Source organism: Myodes glareolus, chromosome 7 (genome assembly GCF_982192425.1).
Source record: "Myodes glareolus chromosome 7, mMyoGla1.1, whole genome shotgun sequence".
NCBI classification, from domain to species: domain Eukaryota; kingdom Metazoa; phylum Chordata; class Mammalia; order Rodentia; family Cricetidae; genus Myodes; species Myodes glareolus.
The window spans coordinates 73,422,174-73,432,356 of record NC_142032.1 but is presented as its reverse complement, the minus strand read 5'-3'; the positions used below and the strand labels follow the sequence as shown (position 1 = coordinate 73,432,356).

The 10,183-nt window shown below is 43.5% G+C and overlaps 1 protein-coding gene across 6 annotated transcripts in view; it reads left to right on the top strand.

Moving 5' to 3' along the window:
• The first annotated feature begins 1,000 nt into the window (after positions 1-1,000).
• Positions 1,001-10,183, top strand: part of Plekha1 (pleckstrin homology domain containing A1) — a 53,126-nt gene continuing 43,943 nt past the window's right edge. For 4 of the 6 annotated variants that reach the window (XM_085693215.2, XM_085693219.2, XM_085693218.2 and 1 more), the window contains exon 1: positions 1,001-1,135. The gene's annotated coding sequence lies outside the window, so the exon portion shown is untranslated. Of the gene's footprint in view, positions 1,136-1,736; positions 1,878-5,622; positions 5,695-10,183 lie in introns of those variants that run through there. The other 2 variants (XM_085693217.2, XM_085693216.2) reach the window with 2 other exon arrangements.

The window sequence follows — 10,183 nt, the reverse complement described above, 5'->3', positions numbered from 1 at the left end:
AGGAGCCAGAGAGTCAGCAAGGGGCAGTTTGCCAGTTCTTTCTCACCTCCACCCTCGCAGCCCACTCTAAGACTAGCACATCCTGAGGGTTGTCTCATGTACAGCCAGAGGAAGGCTGTCATGCGAAGCGTTGAGAAAGATTTTCTACTGAGAGGGCATGATCCACAGCTGCGCAGTGGGGGGATACCAAGGACACAGAACCTTCGAACGTTTATCGAGAGTCTAGAGTGTGTCACTCACTGTGAAACGGGGGTACATGTAATTTTCTCCCAGTTCTTTGCATGTTTCAATATTTCTCCTCCTTCAGGTTTCAGCTCAAATATCTCTTCCCCGGAGAACTTTGCTGGACAGGACGTCCTTTCTGAGGAAGCCCGACTCCCCTGTTTCTGAACCTCACTCTTCTCTCCCACGTAAAAATATAAAGACTGTACTTTTGACAGGGCTAGTTCCCATATGAAACATAAGGCTTCATGAGGGCAGAGACCTCATACACTGTAGCTGCTCAACAAATATGCTGACTGTTTCTAACTATGTCCCTGAAAGGGTTTTGACCAAACCTTTAAATTTCCTTTGGCCTCTTGCACTATTAACACCTTTATAAAGATGAGGCGAAATTGTATTTCGAGAAAGAAATGGTTATTATTGAAAAGCTGGAGTGCAACCGGTGAATTTTATGCTTCTTAGACCCACTGTGGGACAGCCTGAAAATTATCTGCAAAGGAACCAAGCCTATTTTTAAGGATCGCTGCGCCTCGCAGCTCTAGGTGATGACATCAGGGAGTTCCACGTCCCAAGCCAAGCCTCGTGATCCTCGAAAACTGCAAGCCCCAGGATGCAGCGCGGTGCAGGAACCGAGCGCCCCGCGCGGGCCCGCGAGCCACCGCCCTGAAACTAGGAAGACGCCCGATTCCTTTGCCCGCCACGCCGCTGGGCGCGCGCGGAGCCTGCCGGGACTTGTAGTGTCCGCGGCTGGGAGTGCCCGCTCCGGAATCTCAGTCGCCGTCTGGTGGGGTAGAGGCGGCGCGTGCACGCGTGCGCAGTGCGCGGGCGGGCCGTCGTGGGCGCCGCTCCCGGCAGCTGAGTGCCTGAAGGAGCCGGGTCCGCGTCGGCGCGGGTGCTCCGGGCGGAGGCCGCGGTAACGTGGGGCGTGAGGCGCGCAGCTCGGGTGTGGGTGTGAGAAAGGGGAAAGCGGGGCGAGGGACGCGAGGCTGAGGCGAGTGGGAGGCGGCCGCCGGCTGCTGAGGGGGCGCGGGGCCAGGCCTCCTCGCGCGTCCGCGGGCGCGCGTGCACCTGGGCGAGGCCGGGCTCACCTGTGCGCGGGCTCCTTCGCGCTCCGCGGCCCGCCCTGAGGGGTCCCCTCCAAGGCCCACGGACCCGCGTGTCCTCGCTGTCGCCTCCGCGGCTCGGCCCCTGTCCGGGATCCCGGTGGCGACGCCTGTCGGAGCGGCACCGCTCCTGGGCCGTGTCCGCCTCATCATCCCCCGCCGCTCGCTCCCGCACAGCCCGGCTTCCCCGCGTGTGCGGACGGCGGGTGGCACGATTGGGAGTGCCTCGGCCAAGGTCACGCGGGTGGGACCCGGGAGGTGCCCGGATCCGGGGCTGGGGACTCGCAGGAGGACAGCGTCGGGGGGCGGCCCTGCCCGGCTTGTGGTTCCTTTCTGATGCTTTCTATTGACCCTCCCGGGAGGGCGTCCGGGAAGAAAGTGGTGTCAGGTTGAAAGCGCCCTGCTGTGCGTGCTGCTCCGCCTTTGCTAGAATCCCCGTGCTGCCTGCTGCGACACCCCAGCGGAGCCTCGACCGAGGGCCAAGTCAGTTCAGAAAGTGACTTGCTGGTTGGGGTCAGATCCCGAGGACAGGTTTAAGGAACAGATACCCAGGTAGTTTATGGCATTTGGTTTCTAGTTCGCCTTCCCATTCTTTCTAATACTTGCTTGGATAAGTCGGTCGTTATCTATTGTAATGGGATTTTCTGTACTCTAATGAAGTCGTTGCCCTTTGTAAATTAGTTTTCTACCTAGAAAAGCTTGTTTCCTGTGTGTTTAATGACCGGAACAAATAGCCCACTCCAAGGTTTATACCATTGTCTTTTATCTTAAAACTGTAGAAGCAGTCTGCTTTATTTTCCTCGGAGGAGCTAGCTAGCGTCCATGCTTTCTACGTTGACTGCCACTGGAAGAATCTACTGCAAAGTTTATGAGAACGTTAAGTGACTCAGGCTTTGGGGGCAAAACTGAAAAACCATTTTTAGTTTACTGCTGGACTTGAGCAACTATTACTTCAAAAATAGTGACATGCATTTTGAATGCAATGCGTGCGTCTTAATTTTTCTTGACGGCACACTTGTGGCAAAGCATTTTTTCCTCAAAATTGAATATTCCATATTTTGTACTAACTCTCTTCTTAGGGAAAGTTAAATTTTTTTTTAAGAGCCGAGGTACGTTTAAACCGGAGTACTAAATCAGACAATTCAAATTAATAGTTTATTTTATAGTGTTATAAACCATACAGTGTGCCAAGGGACAGATTTCTCCTGAGAAGTAACCCTGTGTCAGGGGATGGACGGTGAATTTGTGCTTGTAATAAAGGGTCAGTAGCTTGCCACAGCAGGGAAGTGATATATATATGTTGCCTTCTATCTCCCTTATCCTGTTCGCTAATAGTTTCACTGTTGCTTTTGGGGGGAAAGGAGCAGGTTTGTATCTTTTTTTTTTCTGTCTGGGTTTAGCAATGTAGCAAAATAGGAAAGAGGTCTTGTGTCCATCTGTTTGGCGGAGACTGAGACAGCAGGGCAGGATAAGTATACAATTGTGAGGAAGCGGTGGTGAGTTCATAAGCAGGAAGGACCTTTTTAGAAGTATTTAAGGATGTTAAGAATAGCATTGGATTCCTTTCTTTAAACAGTTATTGTGGGCAGTATTCAGAAATGGGATAAGATATTGTGGGCAATGCCCAGGAAGACACTTGAGAAAGGTGGAAGCTTCCATCTCTCTATGGACTTTTCTACTGAAAACATGACTTCTGGGCCGAAGACTGAGTGAAAGTTCTTTACTATTATGCAGCTAGTTAGATTGCAGATCCCACTCCCACCCCCTCCGTATTTCGTAAGCCAGAAGGAAATGTAAGAAATAGTTAATTAGTATGATTTAAATCAGACTTTGTCATGGTCATGTTGTGCGGTGTACACTTGTCTTGTTCTTGTTTAGAAGCTGTCATGTAAGCATGAGGAAGATGGCTTTTGGTAGATTGTAGTGACCGTACAGATGTGCCAGTAGCTACTCTGCTCTGACTGAAAAATTTCAAGACTGGTAGTGATGTTTTTAAGCGTCCACTGAATGCCAGCTGTGAGCTAAACATAGACGAATAATCACCTTCCATATGCCCAAGCAAAAAATTGCTTCTGGGGCTGGAGAGATGGCTCAGCGGTTAAGGGTATTGCCTGCTCTTCCAAAGGTCCTGAGTTCAATTCCCGGCAACCACATGGTGGCTCACAACCATCTGTAATGAGGTCTGGTGCCCTCTTCTGACCTGAAGGTATACACGCAGACAGAACATTGTATACATAATAAATAAATATTTAAAAAAAAGTTGCTTCTGATCTGTAATAATAAAATAAGATGGGTCCAGTAGGAAATAAATATCAGATTTTAGCTTTATTAATTTACTCATTTATTTCGACTATTTATGAGTATGCAGCATTTGAGAATGGATTGACTTGTATATGAAGTTACTTCATGTGGGGGAAATAGTCAGTAGCTTTAGATGCCTGCCTGTAATACTCAGTTGTTTTTAGAAATACTTGTATGAAATGTTTTCATACAAGAAAAAGACATCCCATTGAGGCCGCCTTTAAACTCAGCACTTGGGAGGCAGAGGCAGGTGGATCCCTGTGATCAGGCCAGCCTGTTCTACATAGTGAGTTCCAGAACCCAGGACAGCCAGAGTCACATAATAGAACTTGTCAAATAAATAAATAAATAAATAAATAAAAGACATCCTGTTGATAACTTGTCACATAACTAGGAGTCTGTAACAATTAAAGAGTAACTAAGCAATTGAAGGGTTAATAGTTTTCCTTGTAGTTTCTGTATGATAAAGAATATGTACATTGTGATTCCTAGAATATATTTAAGTGAACATTTGTTTGATGAACCATTGGACAAATTGAATAGCTTTGATTTTTAAATGATAGTGCTTTGGTAATTTTTATACCACACTTTCTTTGAACTGGATTTTTTCTTGGATGTAAAAGAAAATTAGAGTCATTTAGGATTTGAATGTTTTTTAGAATAAAATACTGTTTGAAAATGAAACTCTTAATTTGACTTGTCGGTCTGAAAACTGTACACTGCACAGGTTGTGGTAATGCCTTTAGGCAGCTGTGCTTTTTATAGTTTAACCAGTGAGTTCTTGGTTCTGGCTTCTGTTTATCCTCTTCTTGAAGAATAGATAGTTGTTAGCCGTGCCAGAGTTAGGGGTAATCTCAGAGGGCTCCTGATGCAGCTTTGTAGCAGGTACAGTAAATGCTCCCTGAGAATTTCCATGTCAGGTGTTCCCTCCCATAACTAAGGGTGGTTATGCCGGTCCATTGAAGTCTGAGCTAGTAACAGTAAACGTAAGACAGTTTTAATGTTCATTGTTTTCAGTCGTGTTTGAAGGATCTTCCTTTTTTTCTCTCATACCCCAAGAGTAAGGCTAGCTTTTCTATCTTTTACAGCTATTAAAAGCTCAAGTTAGACAGAGCTGGGCATAGTGGTTTTCTCCTTTAATCCCAGCACTTGGGAAACAGAGTCAGACAGAGTTACAGAACAGTCTGTTCTACATAGTGAGTTCCAGGACAGCCAGAACTACATAGTGAGACCCTGTCTAGGACCCTGCGGGCCCCCCCCCCCCCCCAGAAAAAGCTCTAGTCCAATCTATTCCAATTTAAAGCATCTGTCAGATATTTAATTTAGAACTACTTTCCTCTCTTACCCAAAGTCTGGCCAATTACTGACTAAAGCTCTTGGGATACAGAGGGATTGCTATTTATTACTATGCAGCTTTTCCTGTACCTCTTTGGGGATCTGCTTGGATAGGGACTGGTCAGAAGAATGGAAAAATGCACTTATTCCTTATCTGTTCCTCCTTAATTAATGGTGGCGGGGTTGACACACAAGCTGATATTACTGGTGAGTTTTTGCATGGCGACTCCCTGCTGCACAGTTTCTGCATATGAAATTTCTCTGGCCAGGCCTTTTCCATTTCTCACTCCACCAGCTTGTTCCCTATAGTGTGTAGGGGTGAAGAGGGTTAAGAATCTTTTTCTGTGTAGTCAAGTTTTTTGATGATGCCAAGACCACCTGAGTACCTCTGTGCTTGCCATTGCTGCTCAAGCCGCTGGAAACTCACTCCTTTGCTTGCGGGCTGCTTAAGACTGCCATTCTGTGCCTGCTGCTTTCTGGGAGGCAGAGCCTGTTGTGAGTCTGCTGTGCAGGCCGAAAGTGAATTGGACTGTGCAGTGTCAGTCTCCCTGTCTCCTAGACGTTCCGAGTTTTAGTGAATAGAATGTTTGTTTGTTGGTGAACACTTTCTGTCTTCTTCTCCCTGAAGACATGGGATACTTCTTCCCTCTCTCTCTGTCAGTTACTTCTCCTGAGGAAAAGGATGTTAAGGAGGTACTCGGAGTGCCAGAGCCCTGAGAGCTGTATGTGGCAGGTAGGTGAAGGCCATGCCTAATTGCTCAGCTGTCTGTACCGTGTAGATGCTATCCCCCAAATGAGCTACCCATAGATTAAAAAGATTTCATCATATTTCATGCATGTACAGGTTTTTTTCTTGTAATATTGTTGTGCTAACAATCATGTGTATATATTTACTTGTATGTGTTCAATGTTGTAAGTAATCTAGAGGTGCTGTACAGCAGAAGAAGGCGTGAGCTATATGGAAATACTGTGCCACTTTACGTAGGCTGTTGAGCAGCACAGACCTTGGTATCAGTGGGGGTCCTGAAACCAATCCCCATGGGTAAGGGAGAACAACTGAATGTTCTCTGCTCCATCTGTGTGGGTTTCTGGTCTGTACAGCATCTGATTAACAAATAGTATGACATTCTGTGGCCTGAGGTCTTTCGGTGTAAAATTTATATTTTCCTTCCTTTTTCTTCTGTCGGATTTTTGTTTTGTGTCTTAAGAGCCTTGTTTCTTGGTACCCAGCTGATGAAATGACAACTGGATGTTAATTTGTGACTGAGTTTTAAATCCGGCTATGCCTCAGTACATAAATCAAGCTGAGGAGTAGATGTGAGGCCGTGGGCTGATCTTGTAATTTTATGTTTTTTTCTGGTGTTTGCTTTACTGAGACTATAAATTCAAATAGGAATATAGTACTAGGGCCTTTTTCTTTCTGTCATCTAAACAAACCAGTTAAATCTGCTACATGACTTTTTATCTGATAAAGGAAAAGCAGCTTTGTATCTGGAAATGCAGTAATTATGGGTAGTCACTTCACACTTCATCCAGAAGGTAGTTTGTGAACACCTTCCACCATGCTGTTGTAGGTTTTGGAGAAACAGCAGTGAGTTAACAAAAACAAAAGACCCTGCTCTCATGAAGCTTGCACTCCAGAGTGGGGAAATAGAAAAGGTGCAGGTAAAAAAGTAAGTCCTCGCCTGTTAGATGTTGATATGTGCGAAAGAGTGCAGCAGGGAAAGGAGATGAGAAGTGGGCTTGGGAGGTTCTGCAACTTTAGCTAAGGTCACAAGGAGGTCTTCACTGAAGGAAATGAAGAGGCCCTTCCCTGCACTACACCGGGAGCTTGTTTGGTTAGTCTGGTGACAGATGAATGAGTGGGTGGGTAGGGGTGTACTGGGATGGCAGGGAACAGGGAGGTGGTGAAGCCTTATAGGTCTTTGTAAAGGCCCTGGTTTTTACTCTTGAGTGGCATGGGATCCTGTTGAAATGACAGTGTTTCAGCCTTGGATGAACAGGAAGGTTCTGGTGACTGGATTCAATCCCAGAATTTCCTCTAGAGTTGGTCTTGAGAGGGGATAGAGTGGGGCATCATCTGACCATCCAAGGCATCAGGGTTTTCAGAAACTCAGAGTAATTCTACTGAACAGCTGGGGTTGGCATCCACTTTACTGCAGCTTTTTGAGTAGTAGGAGATACTGTGTAGTGTTAGGGGACATGGGCTCCCCTCATTTGAATCCTGGCTCTGTTTCTTCCCAACCCTCTGCTTTGGGCTTTGATTCTTCTCATCTGTAATATTGTTGTTATAAGGATTAAACTAGTATTTAGAACAGCATCTAAAAAGAGGTAAATGTCTGTGTTGGTTTTTTTTTTAAGTAAACACTTGAGTTGTGTTTTATTCAATTATGGGATTGAGAATGGGTTGCAGTGGGGCAAATACTAAAAAAGCAAGGCGATCCATGCAGCAATCCAGGTAGCAGCAAGAATGGAAAGTGGAAGGAATCTGTATATATTTAAAATACAGAACCAACACGATTTATTGATGTATTGAACATGGAGTGAGAAAGGAGAACTTTATTCAAGCATGACTAGGTGAGGTACTTTGCTGGAACTAAAGTAGTTCCAGTTCCAGTTTGAAAGGAGGACATGGTGGTTTTCTTAGATGGACAAGACAAGAGAGTCAGGTTTATGAGGGGGAGTGTCTGGGTTTAGTTCTGTGAGTTGCAGATGTATGTTAGGGAAGTAAGTGGATTATATATTGTGGGCTGTGTATCCATGAGTCTAGAGTTCAAGGATGTTTAAGACTGAAAGTTCCAGACTGGAACTCTACTGTTTTAAACATGTGAAAGTGAGCTCACCAAGAGACCAGGTTTAAATAGAAATGAAGCCTTAGACTATATCATCATTCACAGATCTGGGAGAGGAAATGTCCCAAAGTATTTCTGATGCTCTTTAGGATGAAAGACAATTATAATTATTTCATTTTAAAAAGAGACTTTATTGAGAGTTATCCCAGTATAATTCATCTGCTTAAAGTTACAGTTCATTGATTTTTAGTGTATTTGCAGCTGTATAGCTGTCACCAAAATTTTGAATATTTGTATCATTACCTCCCCCGCAAAAGAAAACCCAACATACTTCCCATCCTCATTTCTTCATTTCTTACCTACCCTCCTGTAAGTAGACAACTGCTGATCTAAGTGATTTACGTGTTTATTCTGGATATTTTATACCAGTAGAATCCTATATAGTATGCTCTACTAAGAGAGAAAGAAGCCATATCCATTAAGACCAAGTTTCTGGATTCATTAGATTTTAAAACACTTGGTAAAGGTGGAGCTAGACGATCTCTTCATTGAAAAGATACATTTTCCTCTTTGTGATTAGTAAGAAAATTGTGAGGTAGTATTTTGAGGCTATTTGATTTTTTTTCTTCCTGTTTCATTTGGTGGTTGTAATATCTGTTGGGGTGTTTACATCTGATCACTCAGTGGTGGCATTATATACAGTGGTGATTTGCTGTTGCTGTCATGTTTCCAAACATCTAGAGTTCACAGAATTTCAGATTCAGATATATTTGTGCAGAGGTTTCTCTTTTCTGTTTGCCCTTTTTTAGGCTCTCAGGCTATAGTACTTTTCTGTGAGGAAGCACACAAAGTCTGATTGTATCTTTTTCTGTGCAATATCTATTCATGTCTGAGTCATTTTTTGTTGAATTTTGATATTTTTTTTTATATTTCTTGGCAATGGAAAATAGCCCTTTGTGGAATAAGTTGCAAACATACTCTGTTGACTTTGATTATGCATATTAATTTTTGCCATCCAAATTCTTTTAAAATCATTTGTGGTTATTTATCAGTGATTTCTTGAATCGTTACTGTTTCATTTATTTATTTGTTTATTTATTTATTTTTGAGACGGTGTCTCTCTCATAACCCTGGCTGTCCTGGAACTCACTTTGTAGATGAGTTTAGTTTTTAACTCAGAGATCTGCCTGCTTCAGCCTCCCAAGTGCTGGGGTTAAAGACAAGGCTCAAGATGCTGTTAATCTTTAAATTTGCTTTTTGATGTTAATCTTCCCCCTTTTACCCAGTTCCAAGTAACTAGAATTGTGCTGTTTATTATGCAGCTTTTTGTGCCTTTTTTCTACTTCGTATAATAATGATTTTTGAGTTTTATCCAAACTGTTACATGTCAATAACTACTTTGTATAACAAACCAGCGTGCCATCGTTTAGCTATGCTGCATTTATTGTCTGTTCATTTGCTGAGAGGCATCTTTGTCTCTAGTTTACAGCCTGTAAATAAAGCTGCTCTGAGCATCGTCAGTCTTTCTGTGCTTGTTTTCATTTCTCTTGGGCTGATATGTGGGATGAGGTGGGTGGGCCACAGGGTAGAATGATGTCTGACGTGGCTTACTATTTTATATTTCTCATCAACAGTGTATACATAAATTATGAATGCTTTTTGTCCTTGATGATACACTGTATTGCCAGTCTGCTTTATTTTAGCTGTTCTCTGGAGTATATATGCTACTATTTGTTTAAGCTTGGGATAACTGAAATGTTATTTACATGCAACCAATTTTACCCATTTTAGCATACAGTTCTGTGAATTTTGGCATAAGAATACAACAGTATAACTACCACAATCAAAACGTGCCCCTCAAAAAAAATTTTCAAAGTGTTTTGTAGTTGATCCTTTCCCTAGTCATATATCTTTTCTACGTGGTGGGGTGGATGCTTCGCTCTTTTTACTTTGCAAGAAGTTTATTCTTTTAATATCTTTTTTTATCTTTTACAGTTTCATACTTATATACAGTGTATTGTGATTATATTCACCCCCATTACTCTCTATGATCTACTTCCCTTTCTCTTTCAACTCCTTATTCTCCTCAACTAGTCTCCCAGTGGCTGCAGGAAAGCTTGTCAGGAAAGGATGGAGCCCCATAGGTACTTCCTGTGTCTGTGATGGAATGTTGAAGGGCCCAGTCTTGTGAAGGTAACCATAGCTGCTGTTTGGAATTGCAATGGCAGTGCCATGTCTTGATGGCAGTATTTTATGGCACTTCCCCTACTCCCTCCAGTTTTTTAATCCCCTCCCCCCTTCTTCAATGGGCCTGGAGAGGTGATGGTGATGTGTATATCCTGTTTAGGACTGAGTTCTCAACAGTCACTGTTTCTTGACATTTTGGTCAGATATGAGCCTCTACATGTGAGATATGAGCCTTCTGAAAAA